The sequence below is a fragment of the Natrix helvetica genome (genome assembly GCF_964273705.1).
Source record: "Natrix helvetica genome assembly, chromosome: 7".
Lineage (NCBI taxonomy): Eukaryota > Metazoa > Chordata > Lepidosauria > Squamata > Natricidae > Natrix > Natrix helvetica.
In genome coordinates this window covers 72,723,506-72,747,239 of record NC_138558.1, presented here as the reverse complement: position 1 = coordinate 72,747,239, position 23,734 = coordinate 72,723,506, and the positions used below count along the sequence as shown (strand labels likewise).

Here is a 23,734-nt window from a genome sequence, read left to right as displayed (position 1 = left end):
TCTACGCACCACCCAGCTTTTATTGTTCAAGGAATTCTTGGATAACAATATTCTTTTGAGATTTCCTGATAAAGCAGGAAGAAATACAACATCCATGAAATCCAAGAAGTATTTCAACTATTTTCAGCCAGCATATTTCTAGAGTTGCTTCCTTCAATAGCTTTGCCTGAAGTTCACTTTTGACCGACTGATCTTATCTGAAACCTGCGCCTAGAGGTGAGGCAATCTGGTGCTCTCCAGATATTTATAATTATTAATATCCATCAGCTCTGGTCAATTAGGTTAATAATAATAACAACAACAACAACAAAAACAACTCTGCCATTGCCGGTCCCAAGCCCGGATGAGAAAGGAGGAGGGTTGGGGTCAGGTTGGCAACCTGGCCCCATTAAAACACGCCAACCCATACAATATGGTGAAAGAAACGACTAAACATTCTATACTGCATCGGTCGTCGCGCAGGTTAACAAGGGCCGCAGCGGATGTTGAGGTCCCTGGGCATCCATCAACAAGTGGGCTACAAGTGGACCAGCCAACAAAACGACAAAAATATAGTGCAGATGAAAATCGTGCCATAATGGCCTGTTATTACAATTCAGAGCCCCCCAAAAAAAGAGGCTACTTAAAGCGAATGTATGATTTATGGAAACAACAATATCCAGATTTAAATGTTAGTGAACAACGACTAGCAGATCAAAGGCGATTTATTATACGGAAAGGGCGTTGGTACTTACCTGATACGCCTCTTCTCATAATGGGGGAGGAGTATCCAGACTGGGTTAACCTTGTCCTCTCACTGATTGGACTGAGTCAGATAAGCTCTTTGGGACACGCCCACTGGTCACCGGGTACAACCCAGTTATCGGCGAAGAACTCTATCCGACTCGTTGAACCGTTCACTCCAGACTTCTTAAAACATATATTATCTTTTATTGTATCAAACAACAACATAACTTAAGAACCATCAACATAACACTTTACCAACATAACATTGTCAGGGAGGGGCTGGATACTCCTCCCCCACTATGAGAAGAGGCGTATCAGGTAAGTACCAACGCCCTTTCTCCATAGTGAGGGGGAGGAGTATCCAGACTGGGACGTACCAAAGCCTACACGTCCCTAGGGAGGGAGACCCCTGAGGCCCATGGCCCCCCCTAACTCATGCCTGGTGAGGCGTGGCCCCCGCCCTATGGGCCACTTGCAACACCCTGCGGCCAAAAGAGGCCTCTGCCGAAGCAAGGGAGTCCAGTTTATAGTTCCTTACGAAAGGGGAAGGGGAAGCCCATGTGGCTGCCCTGCAGATTTCGGCCAAGGAAGCCTGCGTGGCCCAGGCCGTAGAAGTGGCTGCGTTCCGCGTGGAGTGAGCAGTGATACGGCCTGGCGTGGACAGGCCCTGTGACTGATAGGCAGTGGCAATACAGGATCGCAACCACCTGCCTATGGTTGTGGAGGTCACCTTTTAACCCCGAGTTAGAAGGTCCCTCTGACTAATCCCTTCCAATATGGAATGCAGAAAGTGCATCTTGAACCTCCTATATCGGATATAGCGGTTCAGGCGCTTCAGATCCAGGATTGCCCGAAGGCTTGGAGATGACAAAAAGGATGGAGTAGTGTCCCTGACCCTGCTGCTCTGGAGGCACGGGCTGAATGGCCCTAATCTCCAACAGGTGCTGGATGGCCTCCTGCATCAGCAGTTTATGGGTCGGGTTGTTAGAGACTGGACATATCTGGAAAAAACTTGGGGGGGTTGGACAGAAACTCTAACGAAAGGCCATGCCTGATGGTATCCTGCACCCACTTATCAGAGGATGAGAGGTCCCAGCGGTGGACGAAGTACGCCAAGCGCCCCCCGATGGGAGGAGAGCTGGACCTAGACTTAGTTTTTGTGGAAGGAGCGCCCCCCTCCGCCTCTTCCGCCCCCTCGAAAGGACTGCTTTTGCTGCCTGCCTTTCTGTTGCCTGTCTGGGTATCTCTGCCTGGCCAAGAATCCCCCCTGGTACTGCCTGTTCCCTGGGTACCCTGCCTCTGATCCCCTAAAGGAGTCCTGACCCCGAAAGAAGGAGCCAGAGTCTTGACCCCGGGAGTAGGAGCGCCTAGGGTACGGCACCGTCCTGAAGCTGCCCTCCTTTGGGGTGGTGGGAAGGACCTTCCTCTTGTCCTTATTCTCGATTAGGAATGGCTCCAGTGCTGGTCCGAAGAGGGCGTCTCCTGTGAAGGGAGCTGATGCCAATCGCCACTTGTGACGGATGTCTGCCTGCCAGTGTCGTAGCCACAGCAGTCTGCGGGAAGCCACCGAAGAAGTGATTGCCCTGGAGGCAAACCTGGCTGTAGCTAGGGTGGCATCCGACGAAAACTGGATGGCCGCCACCAGCTTGTTGATGTCCTGATGGGCTCGGACATCTGCTATGGGGGTGCGTTGCTGTAGTTCCTGCAGCCACAGCAAGGAAGAATGGTTGATGAAGGAGGCTGTGGTGGCTGCTTTCACCGCCCAGGCGGCCGCCTGATGACCCCTCTGAAAGGTGAGGTCCGCCTTCCTCTCCTCCAACTTTAAAGCATCTTCTGGTTCCCCTGGCAGGTTGGTAGTTGTGTGCAGAGCCACGACCGGGGCGTCGATGGAGGGTTGGGCCAAGGTCTTCGCCATCTCCTGGTCCACGTTAAAGAAGATCCTGTTGTTGGATAAAGGCGAAGGGCCCACAGTGGGGGAAGCCCACTGGTGTTTGACCAGGTCAAGGAAGGCCTTGGGCGTAGGAATCGTGTCCGCCTCGATGGTCTGCTCATCAAAAATGTTCTCCGCTGAGAAGCCCTGGCGTGGAGGTGGAGCCTCTGTAGCTTTGCTACCCAGCTTGGCTGCTGTCTTGAAAAGCAGAGATTTGAACAGCGAAGGCTGGAACAATCCGGTGGATGTAGGCTTGAGAGGCGGCATGCCTTCATCATCCGATAGCTTGCTCTTCCTGATCTCCCCCTCCTCACTTTCCAGGTCACTGTCCTCCTGGGATGAGGCTGAGGAAATAGGAAAGTCTTCCTCCTGGACATCCAGGTAGTCAGAAGCCCTGGGAGGGGAAGGAGGAAGCCCCTGTGGCTGTGGCTGTTGGAAGGCCGCTGCCATGCATTGCTGAAAGGCCCTCATCATCATCTCCTGGAAATTGGGTGCCCCTATGGGAGGGGACTGTCCCATGCCTCCTTGTGCTGGAGGAATGCCCAGGCCTGGAGATCCTGTGGGCAGGGCTGCTCCCACTGCAGAAAGGTAGGGGAATTGCCCCCCCTGAGCAGGGCCCCAAAGGCCAGAGGTGTCTATAGCAGTGATGTGCAGTCAGGTGAGGCAAGTGAGGCACAGCCTCACCACTCTCATCATGAAAAAAAAAAGTAAAAGGAAAAAGCTGAGCTAGTTACTGCCTCACCGTGGATGACTCTGCTTAACTGTTAAAAAAAGCTGGAAAAGGTACGTGTGGGTTGGAGGGAGGGGGAGGAATTCAAACTTCATCCTCCTGGCGCTGTGCAGGGCTTTGGGCAAAGGCTGGAGGGAAGGACCCTGGCTCGCTTGTGCTCTCCCTCCCCAAGAGTAGTTTGATTGCAGGCAGAGCCACATTGTGGAGCCAGTGTGTGTGCTACAGCATGGCTCTTTGCCTGGCTTCCTGCCTCCTCCTGTGGTCTCCTCACTGGTGCTCTCCCTCCCCAAGTGTAGTGACTTCCTCCCCAGGCCCCCATTCATTTCTCTCTCTCTCACACACAGCTGGATAAAACTATATAAAAATCTAGCCCAGCTTCACTGATTACAAGTTTGAAAAGGCAACGTGGCTCCGCCTGCAATCAAACTACACTTGGGGAGGGAGAGCACAAGCGAGCACTGAGGAGACCACAGGAGGAGGCAGGAAGCCAGGCAAAGAGCCATGCTGTAGTACACACACTTCCCCCCAGCCTCTTTCTTTTGGAAGGCTCGGATCGGCTCCCCTCCGGCTTCTCTGCCTCTCCTCTCACCCCAGCCTGCCAGCAGGAGGTGGTGGGTGGGCTTTATTGTGTTCCAGGCATTTCCCACTCAGACAACAGGCTGCATTTGCAATGGTGGAGGTGTTTGGGAAAGGCAGCAGGGGAATGGGGGGGTGGGGTGGCAGAGGAGCTGCTTTCAAGCCACTGGAAAAGATATCCAATCCAACTTTTGTGTGTGTGGGGGTTTGTTTGAGAGTGAGTGAGAGAGGGAAGGGGTAGGAGAGATAGTCCAATCCAACTTCTGTGTGTGTGTGTGTGTGTGTGTGTGTGTGTGTGTGTGTTTGATTGAGAGAGGGGGAGGAAGGGAGAGAGGGAGGAAGGAGGGGAAGGAGAAGAAAAAGAAAAAGAAAGAAGGAGCAAAGGAGAAAAACAAATGCTGTTGCTTTAAATTGGAACTGAGCATGCCTGGCTGTGGAATTCTGGGAGTTGAAGTCCACAAGTCTAAAAATATTTGAAACCCAGCACTGTGTCAGTGCCTCACCAGTCATAAACCTCACCGCACGTCACTGGTCTATAGGGATCCTAGCCTGCATTGCTGGGTTCTTCTCTGTGGCTCCCATGGGGGAGGGAGTCCCTGGAGCTTGCCCCTCTGTGCCCATGCCTGGGGTGCTCTTGTGGCCACTTGCCTTCTTGCAGAGCCTTTCCAAGGTCTGATGCCTTCGCCTCTCGTACTTGGAGGGAGGCTTGGGCGGTTTCTGCCCCCCCTTCCCTTGGATCTACCCTGGGGGAGAGGCGCTTCTGTTTAGACTTAGCCTTTCCTCTCCCCCCTTCTATGGACAGTCTCTGGGAAGGTTACTGACCTGGTTGCCTGGTCTTCTGCCCCTCCGATGGGGCTGCTGGCTGGATTAGCAGCTTCCTGGCTTCCTGCTTCCTCGGAGCTGCTGGGCGCCGTCATCTTGGACCACATGGCTCCTCCTGGCTTCAAAATGGTGCTGCACAGCTTGGAAGAAAGGGCGCTACTTTTAAAAGTGCTCACCTAGCCGCTGGGGCTTTCCGGAGCTGCCGCGTGCCCTTGCCGCTGGATTCCTGCCTTCTTCTGACGCCGCTGTGACCAGGGATTTCTTCTTCGGCTTCCCTGCGATCGTCTGGCCACGTGGAGGTAGCGTGGGCGCTCCGCGGTGCTTAGAAAAGCCGCAGTTCGCCACTCGACTCTGGGGGGAGCGGTGGAGCGCTCCTGTGCTTGAAGAACCTCCACAGCACGGCTTGCCTCCAGGAGGCTTGTGCCCTCTTCCTTGCTTGTCCGGCAAAAGTCCTCACTGAGTGACTCCGGTCTCACTCAGCGGCCAGGGCAGCGTGCCGCCCCAGAGGGCTTGTGGCAGTTCGTCTTGCAGATAGGAGGCTAAAGCGCAGTGCTGGGAGGCAAAATTCGTGGATCCAAGTCTTTTTTCCCTCTAAATTGTAGAAAGTTGCTGGAGATCCAGAATGGTCAACCGTCCAGCGAGTGGACTGAGCCGATAACTGGGTTGTACCCGGTGACCAGTGGGAGTTCCCAAAGAGCTTATCTGATTCAGTCCAATCAGTGAGAGGACAAGGTTAACCCAGTCTGGATACTCCTCCCCCTCACTATGGAGAATAAAGTGTTTAGCGAAGTTGAACTTGAGGAAATTCAGGCAAATTGCAAAACAAAAACAACAACATCACAAGAGGAATTAACTGATACGCAAGACACAACTAAAGAAATCGTAGTAGAACTCCCAGAGGAAGCTGTCGGAGAGGAAATAACAACACTACCACCAGAACCAGTTACCATTGAACCAACTGATGAACCAACTCAAAAACAAAAAGAACTGAAGGACAAGATCATGGAGCATTTTCTGGCTAGTGAGGAAAGGCAACGTTTACCATCATTCAAAACTGTCCCTAAGAAAATTTTGGGTCCTATCATGAAAATGGTTAATGCAGTGCTTTCAACAATTGAATCGGGATCCATCTTGGAAATGAATCAGTTAATGTACAGTGCAGCTGTAATAGTCACTAATGAACTAGGCATTAAAATCAAAGTACCTAATCACATAATGGAAAAAGCATCAAAGCCAAAGTGGAAAATCCGATTAGAACAAAAAAATCAGGGCAGATGCTAGCAACTTAAAGAACATGCATGAGCAACGAGTTAAAAACAGCAAAATCATAGATCAGCAAATCAGAAGATATAGATTGGAAACATCAATGAAGCTGTAGAGATTGTAAAACAGCAGATAACAGCAACAGCTAGAAAAATTGAGAGATATGAGGCACGAATCATCCCATACAAACAAAATCAACAATTTCGATCAGACCAATGGCATTTTTATCAAAGTCTTAATGTGAATGGTGACACCAAAAGTGAAAAACCAGAAAAGCAGGCCACAGCTGAATTCTGGAAAGGATTGTGGGGAAATGCAAAGGACTACAATAAGGAAGCAAAGTGGATACATGACTTTGAGAAAAGCATTGGTAACAAACAAATGCAAGTATTAGAAATAACAACTGAGATGGTCAAAAATCGAGCAAAAAATGTAAAGAATTGGACATCACCTGGAAATGACCAATTACATGGTTTCTGGCTCAAATATCTGACCAGTTTACATGCAATATTGGCCAGGCAACTGAATGAAATTTTACAAAATGGTCAAATTGATGAATGGTTGACAATTGGAAAAACATACTTGATTCAGAAAGATGCAACTAAAGGAACAATACCTGAAAACTACAGACCAATAACATGCTTGCCAACAACCTTCAAATTACTCACAGGCATTATTGCAGATAATATTATGGATTATTTGGAAACAAACAACATCTTGCCAGTAGAGCAAAAAGGCAATAAAAGAAGGAGCAGAGGCACAAAAGATCAGCTCCTGATTGATAAAATGATATTAGAAAACTGTAAGAAAAGAAAAACGAACTTGAATATGGTCTGGATTGATTATAAAAAGGCATTCGACTCATTGCCACAGAGTTGGATCATAAAATGCTTAGAAACAACTGGCATTAGCAAAAATATTACATCCTTCACTGAAAAGGCGATGAAAAAATGGAGAACTGAGTTGGCAGTAGGGGATGAAAACTACGGAATGGTTAATATCAAGCGAGGAATTTTCCAGGGTGATTCACTTTCACCTCTTCTCTTCATCATCGCGATGATCCCGCTATCGGTAATCTTAAAAAAAATGAAATTAGGCTACCAAACAGCCAAAGAAGCTGAAAAATTTTCGCATTTATTATATATGGATGATTTGAAACTCTATGGTAAGTCAGAAATAGAAATCCAATCACTGACAAACACAGTCTGAGTATTCAGCACCGATATTTCAATGAAGTTTGGCATGGAAAAATGCGCCGCTGTATCCATAAAAAGGGGCAAAATCACTGCGTGTGAGGGAATTGAAATGCCCAATGGCCAACTAATTAAGTGAAAATGGAGCCTACAAATACTTAGGCAGTCTGCAGTTGGATAGCATCAAACATGGAGAAGTAAAAACTATTGTCAGGGGAGAGTGCACCAACAGAGTTAGGAAAATTTTGAAATCTAAATTAAATGGTGGAAATACAATCAAGGCCATAAATACCTGGGCAACACCAGTTATAAGATACACAACTGGTATAGTTAACTGGACACAAGCTGATTTGGACATTTTGGACCGAAAAACCAGGAAACTAATGACAATGCACTACAGTTTACATCCACGCGGTGACACTGATAGACTATACCTGCCCCAAAAATCAGGTGGCAGAGGATTATTACAAGTGAAGCAAATAGTTGAAGAAGAAAAACATGCACTGGCTGATTATTTAAAAGAAAGTCAAGAACATCTATTAATCAAAGTAAAGAACAAAAATCTACTGAAGGCCCAACAGATGAAACAAGAATACAGAAAAGATGTGATAAAATCAAGAATGGAGAGTTGGCAGAACAAAGCATTACATGGTCAATTTCTGGAAAAAATAAAAGATAAAGTGGACAGTGAAAAAACTTGGTTATGGTTAACAGCAGGTACATTAAAGAAAGAAACAGAGTCACTAATCCTGGCTGCGCAAGAACAAGCTATCCGAACAAATGCCATTAAGACCAAAATCGAAAAATCCTCTGATGATGCCAAATGCAGACTCTGCAAAGAAGTTGGTGAAACTGTTGACCACATACTCAGCTGCTGTAAAAAAATCACGCGGACTGATTATAAAGTGCGGCACAATTCAGTAGCACAAATGATCCACTGGAATTTGTGCAAAAATTATAATATTAAAACAACAACAAACTGGTGGGAACATAAGCCTGAAAAAGTCATCGAAAATCGGATGGTCAAGATCCTATGAGATTTTCGTATACAAACGGACAAAATACTGGCGCATAACACACCAGACATCACACTGGTTGAGAAAAATAAGGTTACAATCATAGACATCACAATACCAGGTGATAGCAGGGTCGCCGAGAAGGAACATGAAAAAGTCGCGAAATACCAGGACTTAAAAATTGAAATTCAACTATTATGGCACAAACCAGCAGTGGTAATCGTCACACTGGGTGCTATTCCAAAAGCACTGGAATTACATTTAAAACAGTTAAAACTTGACAAAATCACCATCAGTCAAATGCAAAAGGCCGCACTGCTTGGATCCGCACACATATTGCGAAAATACGTTATGATGTCCTAGGCCCCTGGGTGGGGCCCGACTAGTAATTAATGCCAAATCCGGTGAAACAATCGGCCGCTGTGATACAATTGTATAATAATAATGGCTATCTTGCTATTTGAAAATTCTAAATTTACCTGACTTGAACATTCTGACTCTACAAAAAACCTCCCTACTTGGAACAACTTATATCCTCCGACGTTACCTTAACTGTTCCTAGGTCCTTGGTTAGGACTTGAGCTGTTGAGCTACCAACCGGCCCCAAAGGCTGTGAATCTCACCAAAAATTAACCACATAATAATAATAATAATAATATTGTATGTATGTATGTAGTCCTCGACCTACGACTGAATTCATCCAAATGAATTCCCAAAACACTGCAGGATTCAAAAACTCTTCCTGCTAGCAGGAAGTGAGACAGCAATAATTTCCAACGTGGAACAAATAGAATATTTTTTTAAAGAATTCAAAATAGAAAAGAGAATAACGAGAAAGATTCCTTAAAAAGGAAGGGGGAACTGAGCAGCGGTGGGTTTCATTTATTTTTACCACCGGTTTGCTCCGCATGAGCACACTTGCTTCTCATGCACCTGGCCTTCGGTGTATGAGCTTTGCTCGTGCGTGAGGCTTCCACGCATGTGCACAGCCTCAAAAACGTATCTAAATAGGATGGAATAGCACTAGGGCGTGATCTCCGCTACCAGTTTGCCCAAACCAGTCCGAACCGGCTGAATACCACCTCTGGAACTGAGGATGAGAGAGATTAACAGAGTTGGAAGGGGCCTTGGAGGTCTTCTAGTCCAACCCCCTGCTTAGGCAGGAAACCCTGCACCACTTCAGATAAATGGTTATCCAACATCATCTTAAGATCTCCCAGTGTTGGAGCATTCACAACTTCTGGAGACAAGCTGTTCCACTGATTAATTGTTCTAACTGTCAGGAAATTTCTACTTAGTTCTAGGTTGCTTCTCTCCTTGATTAGTTTCCACCCATTGCTTCTTGTTCTACCCTCAGGTGCCTTGGATAATAGTTTGACTCCCTCTTCTTTGTGGCAACCCCTGAGATATTGGAAGACTGCTATCATGTCTCCCCTAGTTCTTCTTTTCATTAAACTAGACAAACCCAGTTCCTGCAACCGTTCTTCCTATGTTTTAACCTCCAGTCCCCTAATCATCTTGGTTGCTCTTCTCTGCACTCTTTCCAGAGTCTCCACATCTTTTTTAGATTGTGGTGACCAAAATTGGATGCCATGCTCCATAATATTTTTATTTTTTTTATTTTTTTAAGAAAAAAAATCTTTATTGAGGATTTAAAACATTAAATACAAATACCTTTAAAAATAATTTTGTATGTCACAATCCTTTTTGACAGTACTAACATAACCATTTACTATTCAAATACATTTTATACATTCCTATTATTCCTATATCTATTCATCTATGTTTCTAAGCTGTACATTTCATGTTCTATTATTTATCCATTGATACTAATGGATTTCCCAAACTGTATACTATTCTGAGTCTTCCTTGTCCCTTAACTCTACGGTGAGTTCATCCATCTCTGCGCAATCAAGAATCTTTTGGATTATCAAACAGTCTGTCAGAATAGTATCACTTTTCCAACATTGTGTGAGTGCTGTTCTCACTGCTGCAATTATGTGCCAAAATTAAATATTTTATCTCTTTCATATATTTTCCCTTAATAATTCCCAGAAGAAACAATCTACTTTGAGTTCTATTTGGTGTTTGTCATTTCCTGTAAACACTTTTGTATTTTAGTCCAATATTTTTTTTGCTTTTGGGCATAACCACCATACATGAAGGAAGATACCCTGCGCCTGTTTACACTTGCAAGAGTTTGGATTTAAGTTTGGATACATTTTTGCCAGTCTCGAGGGGGCTAAGTGCCTGCGGTCAATCATGTGCTCCATAACTTAAATGAATTTTTTTTTTAAAAAAAAACACAGCTCTTCCTGCTAGCAATCTGTCTTAAGTTATGCTGTTTTGGGACATAATGTATGGCATGTAGTCTATCTGGACTACGATGACTGTTGATCTTGTTGGAAACCTGCACTCCTTGTAGAAATGACTGGAACAGGCAGCACTTAGCCAGTCGGGAGGCAAATCAACTCTGCAGCTGCTTCCCTGTCAAACTCGTTTTTTTAGCTGGGTTGATGTCAGAAAAAGGTTTTCACCTCTAGCCTGCAACCAGGGACGCACTCCCCGCTCCGCTTTGATTCGTTTTGTCAACATGTTTTTGCTTTCTTGCCACCTTCAATCCTGGGAAGGCTCCAGTCAGTCACCTCAAGAACTGGTCCAACGAGAAATAGATTTGCCGAGAAAAAAGAGTTCTCCCTTTTTTCCCCCAGCTAGCTTTGGAAATGCAACTTGGAATGGGACAGAATACAAAAGAATCGAGGAAGGCTTGATGGCTTAAGACAGATTGTCCTCGAGTTAGGACCACAACTGAGCCCAATATTTATGTTGCTAAGTGAAGCATTTGTTAAGTGAATTTGGCCCATATCTATATATTATAACCTATGTCAAATCTCTATGCTTACACTCTGCGATTTACTCTCTGTATTATCTAATATTTATATGTTCATATCCAATCTCTCTGCCTAGACTCTACGATTTACTTTCTGATTTATTATATCATCTATATCTATATATCTACATCTATATTTAACTATATATCTATAACAGGAATGGCGAACCTTTTTTGGCTCGCGTGCCAAAAGCAGAGGGGAGTTCAGGGGGGTTGTGCGCAGGCGTGCCACACTCATAATGCTATGTGCACGACCCCAGCACGCATGACCAGTGCTCCCCCCCATTTTTGCAGTGCTTTTTTTGCCCTCCCCAGGCTCCAGAGGCTTTATAGGGGCCTGGGAAGGCAAAAAGAGCCTCTCCCGCCCCCCTGGAGGCCCCCCGGAGGCTTCAGGAGCTTCCCTGAAGCCTCCGGAGCGCAAAAAACAGTTCAAGAATGGACTTCTGGTTCTCTTGTAGGGACAATTTTAGCCCTCCAGAGCTTTCATGGGCCTTCAGGAGGCTTCCCTGAAGGCTCTGGAGGGCTAAAAACAGCCCTACGAGTAAACTAGAAGTCCGTTCCCAAATTTCCAGTTTGACCATAGGGCTGGTTTTTTGTGCTCCGGAGGCTTCCTGAAGTTTCTGGAGGACGAAAAATAGCTTCAAAATAAGGCCGAAGTAAGCTGGCCAGCACGCACATGCGCACTGGTCAACTGACAGGGCAACTCACTGTATTAGAGTCCATTTGCTTTTACTGACGTTTATGGGCAGAACCATCCTGGAAGTGACTTATGCTGGGATGCTAAACAGGGAAATGAGATGGATTTTATTGGGACTGGGTTGTTTGCATGATCAACAGAATTTGCATTTCATGCTTCACAAAAGAACCCAGAAAGAGGCAGTTGTATCGGAGGAGGGGGAAAAATATTATCCAGGAGGAAACTGAACAGACAGCAAGTACAAAGTAATGTTTTGTCATTCTTGGTCATAAATAGACTTTTTTAAAAGATCTGCCCCTATGCTGGTGATAATCATAAGATCTATATGTGTGTTCCTAAAGAAGACCAGAGAGTCCTACAAATACTGCAACCTCACAACTTGTGCAATAGGTAAAGGTAAAGGTGTCCCTTGCACATATGTGCTAGCCGTTCCCGACTCTAGGGGGCAGTGCTCATCTCCGTTTCAAAGCCGAAGAGCCAGCACTGTCCGAAGACATCTCCGTGGTCATGTGGCCGGCATGACTAAACGCCGAAGGCACACGGAACGCTGTTCCCTTCCCACCAAAGGTGGTCCCTATTTTTCTACTTGCATTTTTACGGTCTTTCGAACTGCTAGGTTGGCAGAAGCTGAGACAAGTAATGGGAGCTCACTCCATTACACAAGGCTAGGGATTCGAACCGCCGACCTTTCTGATCGACAAGCTCAGCGTTTTAGCCTCTATTCTATTCTATTCTATTCTATTCTATTCTATTCTATTCTATTCTATTCTATTCTATTCTATTCTAGATACGAGGCAGGAAGTGATAAGGATAAATGAAACTGTCTCACAGGCAAAAGTTATTTGTGCAAAACTGGTCAGTGTGTTCTGATTCATTCAGGTTCTCTTTTATGAATTGGATTATCTGGTTTGCTCGGTTGCCAAGTCACGTGGAGGAAGTTAGGACTTCTGCAAGAACATCCCCTTCACTCCGACCAGCTAAAAATGTAAACACGCTAGACTAGTCAAACTGCTCCCATACTTACCAGATTTTTCAGAGTATAAGACACACCAAGGTTTTGAACAGGCAAATTAAAAAAAAAAAAGTTTTTGCACTCTGCAGACCTCCTCCTCCTCAGCCCGTTTTTTTTCAAAAAAAAGGGCACCAATAGCCTTTAGGAGGCTTATAGAGTGCTCCTGAGGGGTGGGGGTTGGGGAATGAGCAAAAAAGTCCTGTTTTCTTTTCTCATTTTTGCCCTCCCCAGCCCCCAGGAGCACTCTATATGCCTCCCAAAAGCTATGTATGGCCATTTTTGCTGAAAGGGGCGGGGTTTTGGGACGTAAAAAATGCTGTATTCAGTGTATTAGACGCACCCAGATTTTCAGCCTCTTTTTTGAGGGAAAGAAGTACGTCTTATACTCCAAAAAATATGGTAATTTACCACTTGGCTCACCCAGCCTGTATTCTATTATCCTCAAGTTGATTACTAGAGGTAGTTGCTGGCTAGCTTAAGTTTCTTTCATGCAGGTGAACACACTGCACAAGTACAGGTAGTCCTCCAATGGAGCCCGACATTTCCGTCACTCAGTGAGGCTTTTGTCAAGTGAGTTTTTTGCCCCATTTTACGACTTTCCTCCTCACATTTACTAACTGGATTGCTGGGGTCATTAAATGAGTAGCGTAGTTATGAAGTGAATCTGTCTTCACAGAAGGTTGCAAAAGGGAGTCATGTGACCTTGGGACACAGGAACGGTCATAAGTGTGAATCAGTGGCCAAGCATCTGAATTTTGATGCTGCAAAGGTTTGTAAGTTTGAAAAACGGTCATGAGTTCCTTTTTGCAGTGCTGGTCACTAAATGAACTGTTGTAACTCAACTTACAACAGCTGGTCCTTGACTTATGGAGCCCAAAGTTTCCACTGTTAAAAAAGACAGTTGTTGAGTGAGTTTTGCTCCATTGTATGATCTTGCTTGCCACCATTGTTAAGTGAATCACGTCCGTTGTTAAGTTAGTAACACAGTTGTTAAATGAATCTGGCTTCCCCATTGACTTTGCTTATCTGATGGCCGCAAAAAAAGATCATGTGACTCCTGGAATTATCATAAGTACGAGTCACCTGCTGAGCATCTGAATTTTGATCACCTGACCATGGGGATGTGGCAATGGTCGTAAGTGTGAAACACGATCAAATTTTTCAGCGAACGTTGTAATTTTGAAAGGTCACAAAACAAATGGTTGTCCCAAAGGTGCTTTTTACAAAAGGCAACCGGACTTCATTTTTCCTTGAAGAGGTTTCGCTTCTCATTCAAGAAGCTTCTTCACTTCTGAAGAAGCTTCTTCACTTCTGAAGAAGCTTCTTCAGTCAGAACTGAAGAAGCTTCTTGGATGAGAAGCGAAACGTCTTCAAGGAAAAACGAAGTCCGGTTGCCTTTTGGAAAAAGCACCTTTGGGACAACCATGACCTGGATGAGTGAGACATTAAATGAACGGTTATAAGTCAAGGACTCCCCTGTACACACACAATGGAAAATTACTTCTGCACCAGCAGACCATTACATTAGTAGCTCACCACTTCCACACCGGCAAGATTCAGTCTTCAAGCCTCTCCTAAAGCAATTATTTCACACCTGCTGACCTCAAAATATTGTCGACATCAACCACCAATTAGTGCAGGTGTGTCAAACTCAAGGCCTGCAGGCCGCATCCAGCCCGCAAGGTGGTTAGATCAGGCCCATGGGGCCGCCCTGGAAATGGTGAATGAAAATGGAGCTCAGGCGGGCCATGCACGGTCCACCTGGGCTCCGTTTTTGGCCGTGACGGCCTCCTGCAGCCCTCTGCCAACAAAAAGGACTAGAGCTTGGAAAGACCATATGTGGTGCCCCCGACAGGGGTCGGCTTCAAAAATTTCAGCCATGGTTCTCTGCTCGGTTGCTGGGTGGGTGTGGCATGGTGGGCGTGGCCTAGTTGGCCTCCTACACCACGGGGGAGGGGGGGTGTTCGCCTTCTCCAGGCTCCAGAGGCTTTCCTTGAGCCTCTGGGTGGGCAAAGAATTGCCTAGACCCGTGATGGCGAACCTACGGCAGCCATTTCCTCTGACACATGCCCTTTCCTGTTGCAGGTTTATGGCATGCATGCACACTCACTGATCAGCTGGCCTTTGCGCATGCAGCTGTGCCAGATACCAGAAGAGCTTGGTCTTTCATTTTCTGGCACGAGCATGCGCACCGGCCAACTGATCACTGCATATGCAGTGCAACTGGAAGACTTGCTGGCGGGTGCACATATGCACACTGGAAACTGTAAGTTCATTTTCCAGCATGGGCATGCCACCCTGGGCAGCTCCTCTTCCTGGGCGCGGCCCATTTGAGTGAAATTCCTGAGAAGTGCGCACATGCGCGAAGTGCTCCCTTTTCGGCATTCGCTCATGTGCATACTCCCTTTTCGGCATTCACTGCCAAAAACCTGCCAAAAAGGTTTGCCATCACTGGGCTAGACCAGAGGCGGTATTCTGCCGGTTCGGCATGCTTTAGGCGAACCGGTAGCGGTGGCGGGAGGCCTCGCCCACCCGGCCAAACATCATCACGGACGCTCTGCGCTTGCACAGAAGCGCCATGCGCGCACTCTCAGATCCGAACCGGGAGGCGAAGATAATAGGAAACCATTACTGGCCTAGACCATCTCTGACGAAAAAGTGAATTTCAGGAGCAAGCATCAAATCAAACTTTGACACACAATTGCAACGGGGATTTTTTTTAATCAAGCAACTGATTCTCAAGGGAGAACAGCCCTTTCTTGTTAAAAGACGCCGTGAAAAATCAGAAGGGCGTTTCAAATAGTTGTGCTATCTACTTCTTTATGTTCCAAAATGAACTTTTTAAAAAGTTTTTTTAAAAAATCATAAACATTTTGAATAGAGTGTATTGTCAGGGCCTATCCCACCTGTGCCACTCCAACATGCGCACGTGCTCCTCATAGGGAGGGAGTTTTCACCCTCCCCAGGCTCTGGAGGATTTTCTGAAGCCTGGGGAGGGCAAAAACGGCCTACTCTGGCCCTCTGGAAGGCCAAAAAATTAGCTGTCCATCTCGTGCATGTGCTGAGGGCTGCCGTACTGGCTAATATGGCTCCATGCCATAGGTTCGCCATTGAGTAATTTTCTGTGTCTTCTTTGTCCTTTATTTTTAATGCCAATCTTTCCATCTCTGCACAGTCTAATATTTTCCGAATTACATCCTCTTCTAATGGGAGCGTTCTCATTTTTCCAATATTGTGCAAATACAATTTTTGCTGCTGTCAATACATAGCGAAACTAAATATATAGTCCCTTTATCGTAGCCCTCTGGCATTATACCAAACAAAACATATTTCTGGTTTCCAATCTATATGTTGCTTAATCACCTTTTCCAACCCAGTAAGTATTTTTGCCCAATATTTTCTTGCTTTCGTACAAGGCCACCACATATGATAATAAGTACCCGGAATCTGATTACACTTCCAACATTTGGTGGATATATTCCTAAACATTTTTGGTGATCTTGCCGGTGGCTAAAGTTTTTTTTTTTACATCCCACCTTTATGAAGGCAGCAAACGTATCCAATGCTCATTTAGCAACCGTTCAAAGTTATGGGATGTTTTCCTTAGCGACTGTGGTGATTTGCTTAACGACCGCAGACGAAGTGATGCCTTGAGTCTGTTGTGATCATATGACATTGAGCTTAGCGACTTGCGACCTGTGGCCAATTGATCACTAATTGTGGCCACTAAGCAATGAATTGTGGTCACTAAGCAAGCATATATGTGAACTTTCCTATGTCCTAGCAAACAAAACAACACTGTTCTGACCGAGGCTTCCCAAGAGCATGAAACAAGTTCCTTGTCCCAACAAAAAACCCTTTGATTAATTTGCTGTGAGTTCTGCTCATTCACATCCAGCAGTCTTTGAATTTCAAAGGAGGATTTACAGTCACAGACCTTATCTGGCTTGGAGAGCTGCCAGGCCAATATCTGCAAAACATGGCAAGGAGTCTCAGAGAGCCACGAACCAATTAAGTAAACTAATTATCTCCTGCAAACTCCACTCCCCCTTCGCTCCTCTTTTATTTCCACTGGGAGGGGCCATTCTTTGTCTGCTCTTACTCCTGTCGAACCCTGTTCTTTAGTCTGGCAACTCTATGCATGCTCACACTGGAAACAGGTTCCAGTTGTTCGTCTGCCTCACAGATGTCTGACTCTGAAGGCAGCTGATAACTGTCAGATGGCCCTGGCCCCATCTCTGCCTCCGGCACAGAGCCCTCCTCAGAGCCTTCCCCAGACTCCAGGACTGGCCCATCTTCCTCCCCAACCTCCTCACTGTCCGAATCTGCTGCCAGCTTTGCTCGCTGCTGGCGGGCCACAACAGACGTAGACAGCAGCCATTTAAGTCTCTGATCATATTCATATCCTAGTCATCAAAATCCCCCCCACCCCTCTACCATTGATGATGTTACCTAATTGGGTAACGAAAGGTCTGCAAGAAAACAAGCAAGCTCAGAGAGCAGCAAGGACCCCTCATTCCAACCCTGAGCTACACATATTCTCCTTTATTGAAACCTGCCACTGTTGTTCATTCATTCATTCATGAATTCAGCTGCTGATTCAGTTCTACAGAGGACTTGTTGAGTCTGTCATCTGCATCTCCATAACTGTCTGGTTTGGCTCTGCAACCCAACAAGACAGTCACGGACTTCAGAGGAGAATCAGAACTGCAGAAAAAAACAATGACTGCCAACCTGCTTTCCATTGAGGACCTGTACGCTGCACGAGTCAAAAAGAGGGTGTAAAAATATCTACAGACCTCTCACATCCTGGACATAAATTGTTTCAACTTCTACCCTCAAAATGACGCTATAAGGCACTGCACACCAGAACAACTAGACACAAGGACCGTTTTTCCCTGAATGCCATCACTCTGCTAAACAACTAATCCCCACAACACTCTCAAATAATTTACTAAGACTGCATTATTATTATTATTCTCCTCATCCTTCCTGGTACCTATCCCTTCCCACTTACGACTATAACCATGTTGTTTGTATTTTTCAATTTATATTGTTTTTATTTATTTCCTAATACGATTATTAGTAACCTTGACTATCCCTGTGTTGTATCTTTTTATTCTTCATGAATGTATTTTATTCACCTAATGTACATTGAGAGCATATGCACCAAAGACAAATTCCTTGTGTGTCCAATCAATCCACTTGGCCAATAAAGAATTCTATTCTATTCTATTCTATTCTATTCTATTCTATTCTTATCCTTATTCTATCCTTTATCCTATCCTATCCTACTCTACTTCTATTCTATATTGTTCTATTCTATTCTAATCTAATCCTTATTCTATTTTATTCTGTCTTATTCTATTCTATTTTATTCTATTCTATTCTAATCCTTATTCTATCCTTTATTCTATTCTATTCTGTTTTGTTCTGTTCGGTTCTAGTCTATCCTATCCAAATTCTATTCTATTCTACTATTCTATATTGTTCTATTCTATTCTATTCTATTCTATTCTATTCTATTCTATTCTATTCTAATCCTTATTCTATCCTTGTCCTGTCCTGTCCTGTCCTGTCCTGTCCTGTCCTGTCCTGTCCTGTCCTATCCTATCCTATCCTATCCTATCCTATCCTATCCTATCCTATCCTATCCTATCCTATTAATATATCGACCCAGAGGCAACTTCAGGACCAGTTGTTATTAAATGTACACAACTAAGGGCAATCAAAGAGGTGTAGATCTGAAAGGCACTTTATTAAGGTCATAGTAATCACTGAGAATCTTTTGGCTCAGCAAAATGAGAGCTTGCAAGGCAACATCAACTTGTGACTTAAGGTGCAAACAAATAATGAACATGTAAAATGCCCCACTGTAAGGATCTCGGATGTGTAGCAATCAGGGCCCAGGGAAGGAATTTAATCCTGATTTTCGCTGTTGTCAGCAAGAAAAATATATCCACACAGCACTCAGGTCAGGTTTGCAGATCTGCCACCCTGTTTTCTCCCCCACCCCCACCGCCCCATGTACTTTTCATTTAATTCAAAACTAATCAAGGAGAGATTCCTTCCTTTTCTTCTTTCTCCTTCCTTCCTTCCCTCCCATTTCTTCTTTCATCATCCCTCCCTCCCTTTTTTCTTTCTCCTTCCTTCCTTCCTTCCTTCCTTCCTTCCTTCCCTCCCTCCCTCCCTCCCTTTCCCTTCCCACTTCATTCTCCTTTCTTCTTCCTTCCCCTCTTTCCTTCTTTTTCCTTCCTTGCTCTCTTCCAATCTTCCCTTCTTTTTTCTTTCTCTCTTTCCCCTCTTTCTCCTTTCCGGTCCCTTTTTGGATGCTCCAATGGAAAAGGGGAAATATTTCCTCCTTTCGTTTTGTTTTCAGTTTGTCTTGATAGCCCGCTGCCAGCGAAAAACGGCGTGTGGGATGTTTGTGTTTTCTCTGGCAGAGGGATGCAGGAAGCCGCCGTGGCCGAAAACGGGGCCTTCTGAGTTCTGTTTTCTCTGGCAGAGGCAACGTGGGCTGGTCCTTCGCTGTTTCCAGGAAGGCCCTGTAGGCCAGATGTTAAGCACCTCTGGCCCCCAGGGCCTTGAGTTTGACACCCCAGTTGTAAAATAAGGCAAACTTCCAAACAAGTCTTGCTTACCAATGGAAATCTTTGGCTTGTTTGTTTTCTAAGTTGAGAAATTCCTGTATAAGCTTACCTGCTTATCACAGGAATGGAGTTAAACCTTAACAAATTGCCTTGCGTTTCTTCCGCAGGGAACGCTGAAAACTAGATTTATGTTTCAGGTAATATGTCTGGCATTTAATGTCTGAGCTCCACTTTTTTTTATAAGGGCCAGAGGCAGAGAGAAGATACAAAACAGGTTTGAAACCTGTAGCATCACCTGAATTGGGACTGTTCAAAATTTTGGCAGATATCTCTTTAAAAAAAAAAGTATGGGATGGCCTTCCCGACCTCAAATGTGGATTTTCCTGGAATTAGTTGTTAAGAGGTGATCCTGATCTCTGGCACTATATGAGAAGAATAAAATGTTCTGCTTTTGTCTTTGTATATTCTATTCCACGAGAGCTTCTCTTTCGTCCTTTCGTTTGCTCCAAGCTTGTGGTTTGACAAGATTCCTCAAGAAATCACCTTGATTTCTTTTCCAAGTTTAAAAATGCCCCTTGGCAGGTAAGGATAAAGAGCTGCACAATTTCAAATCTTGACATTTTCACAGAGAAGCGTTCCGAGAACATCGAGACTATTCCTCGTTGACTCGCTATATTTTTAAATATTTTGTTTTAATCCCACCTTTATTATTTTTGTACATCATTTAAGGAGGTAGACGTACCTAATATTCCTTCCTAGCTCCTATTTTTCCCCAAACAACAACCCTGTGAGGTGGCTTGGGATGTGAGAGAGTAACAGGCTTAAAGTTACCTAGCTGGCTTTCAAACCCAAGGTTGGACTAGAACTCCCAGTCTCCGGGTGATTGGACCAAACTCATCCAATCAGCTTTCATGGTTAATTTTGGACTCGAACTCCCAGTCTCCGGGTGATTGGACTAAACTCATCCAATCAGCTTTCATGGTTAATTTTGGACTCGAACTCACAGTCTCCGGGTGATTGGACCAAAGTCACCCAGTCAGCTTTCATGCATAAAGTTGGACTAGAACTCCCTGTCTCTTGGTGGTTGGACCAAAGTCATCTAATCAGCTTTCAGGCCTAAGGTTGGACTAGAACTCCCAGTCCCCAATCAGCTTTCATGTCTAAAGTTGGACTAGAACTCCCTGTCTCCTGGTGATTGGCCCAAAGTCATCCAGTCAGCTTTCAGCGCTAAAGTTGGACTAGAACTCCCAGTTTCCAGGTGATTGGCCCAAAGTCACTGAGTCAGCTTTCAGGCCTAAGGTTGGACTAGAACTCCCAGTCTCCTGGTGATTAGACTAAAGTTGCCCAGTCAGCTTTCATGTCTAAGGAGGGATGTAGTAAATCCATCAAGTTCCATCAAGTCATTGTCCACTCTTTGGGAACCAGAAAGAGAGGTCTTCTCCATAACAATCTGTCCTTAACCTTCACCCTAACTTAGTCTTTCAAACCTTCAATGGTGGAAGGCTGTAAGATGTCAGCAAAACGATGCAGAAAAAATGGAATGCTTTCCTTTTCTCCAGATCTGGTAGGCATAAGAATGTGCAGCCATGAGCATTCACTGAACAGTGGCACTGTTCAAAATCTCTCAATGAAACCCACCGCAAAGGCTATTGAAAAAAAATTGCAAGGAAAGGGAGTGCTAGTTATGTGCCCATGATATGAATCCAACATGTGAATAATAATAGTAATAATAACGCTTCCCTGCATAAACACTGCATAATGAAGTTAACGAAGAGAAGGTTTAGGGGAGATACAATAGCTGTCTTCCAATACTTGAAGGAGAAGAGAAGGTCAACCTATTCTCCAAAACACCAGAGGGCTGGACAAGAAGCAACCAATGGAAGATCACTAGAGGGACATTCAACCTAGAAATAGGGAGGAATTTCCTGACAGTAGAAGGATTAATCAATGAAACAGCTCATCTGTGCAAATTGTGGATGTTCCATCACTGGACATTTTCAAGAAAAGATGGAACAACTATTTAGATGTAGATGAACAGAGTTGGAAGGCACCTTGTAAGTCATCTTGTCCAACCCCCACTCAAGCAGGAGACCCTACACCATTTCTGACAGATGGCAGTCCAGTCTCTTCTTGAAAGCTTCCAGGGATGAAGCTCCCACAACTTCCAAAGGCAACTTCTCTTCCATGGGTTGATTGTTCTAACTGTCGAAAAATTTCTCCTTATTTCCAGGTTGAATCTCTCCTTGTTCAGTTTCCATCCATTATTCCTTGTCTGGCCTTCAGGTGCCTTGGAAAATAGGTTGATGCATGCGCAAAATGCCCTTTCAGTGAGCCGGTAAACTGGTGAGGAACCCACCACTGGAAGGACTCACTGGAGAAGAGCCTCATGCTGGGAAAGATTGAGGGCAAAAGAAGAAGGGGATGGCAGAGAATGAGGTGGCTGGATGGAGTCACGGAAGCAGTCGACGTGAGCTTAAATGGACTCCGGAAGACCTGGAGGAACGTTGTCCATGGGGTCACGATGGATTGAGCACGACTTTGCAACTAACAACAACAAAGCTTGCTCCCAACTCAAGCCACCCTGAATCAATTGTCCCAGGAAAAATAATTAGAGGACTTAACCGCTTTGTTAGAAAGAACATAAATCTGATTGTATCCACTACAGGGGCAGCCAGGAGTGGAAAAGCTGTTGCAATCAAGACTTTATCTCTTTAGGGCATTGTAAAACGTCCTGTTGACTGGAGGACAACCTTACAATTTCCAGACAAGGAAAGTAGTCTAATTGTAAGGTGGCTCCATGCAAACTTCTATTTTTCCACCTTCCCTTTGAATGGAAAGGTGTTTGATTATTATTTTTTAAATCTTAGCGTTATTTACCATCCTGCCTTGAAACAATGCTTGGAGGCTGAAGCAAGAATTTGTTCCTTTAAAAGATTTAGTATTGTTTGGCTTGGGGCCAGCTTGCCAAGTCATCCATCCTTGGCTTTTCCCAGAAGAATAGAGATACTGTTCAAAACCTACCAACCCAAAAGAGGAGTAAAAATGACTCAACTACAGCGAAGCATTAGACGATGCACCGGGACAAACCTGGGATTGTGAAAATGAGTAGCGGCTACATGAGAAAGTGTTCTCTATCCCAGTGGTCACCCACTGGTGGTCCGCAGAAAAATCTTTGCATTTTTGCATTTTTTAAATATTGCTGTTCTGACCTAGGCTTCCTGAGAAAGCATGAATCACCATCTTAGTCCCAGAAACCCTCTTTTTTTTAAACAGCTGTGAATTATGGTCATTCACAGCCCGTAATGATTGATCAAAAGTCTGTGAAGAGTCCGACAGAGGTCTGCTGGAGTTGCAACAGTCTTTCAGGGTAATGTTGATAAGCACCCGCCTTTATCTCCCTTGAAATACTGCCAGAGAATTAATTGCCAATTAGTTTTGCAAGGCCAAACGGAGCACAGAGTCAAACAGGACTTCTCAGAGTTGAACCAACTATATGAACTGATTGCTCCTTGTAAAGGCTCACGGCTGTTTGCTCCTCCTTTATGTCTTATGGGAGGGGCCAATCATCTCCAAGCCTTACTCCCGAGTCGCCCCTTTTGTCTTAACTGTTCTTGCCTTCTGGCAGCTCTGTGCATGCGCACACTGGGAACAGGCTCCCACTGTTCTTCTGCCTCACTGACATCAGGCTCCGGAGGCAGCATGACCCTGGACCAGATGACCCCGGTCCCTTCGTTGCCTCTGACACAGAGCCTCGTCCAAGCCTTCCCCAGACTCCAGGACTGATCCATGTTCCTCCCCAACCTCCTCACTGTCCGACTCTGCTGCCAGATCCACAGGCCATCAGCGGACCACAACAATTGCACTAAATCAGGGATCTGATCAAGGAGAGATTCAACCTAGAAATAAGGAGAAATTTTCTGACAGTGAGAACAATCAACCCATGGAACAGAAGTTGCCTTCGGAAGTTGTGGGAGCTTCATCACTGGAAGCTTTCAAGAAGAGACTGGACTGCTATCTGTCAGAAATGGTGTAGGGTCTCCTGCTTGGGAAGGGGGTTGGACTAGATGACCTACAAGATACCTTCCAACTCTGATGATCTATTAATCACTTAAACATGGGTCAGTGCTGTGCGGCAGCAGCCAAAAAAAAATCTAATACAATCCTTGATTGTATAAACAGAGGCATAGAATCAAAAACACCTGAAGTATTACTATCGCTTTATAAAGTAAGGCCACACCAGGAACATTGCATCCAGTTTTAGTCACATTACAAAAAAAATGATGTGGAAA

At 45.1% G+C, this 23,734-nt stretch overlaps 1 protein-coding gene across 2 annotated transcripts in view; it reads right to left on the bottom strand.

Moving 5' to 3' along the window:
• PGCKA1 (PDCD10 and GCKIII kinases associated 1) overlaps positions 1–23,734 on the bottom strand; it is a 57,845-nt gene that overhangs the window by 11,446 nt on the left and 22,665 nt on the right. The gene's annotated exons all lie outside the window — the stretch shown is intronic.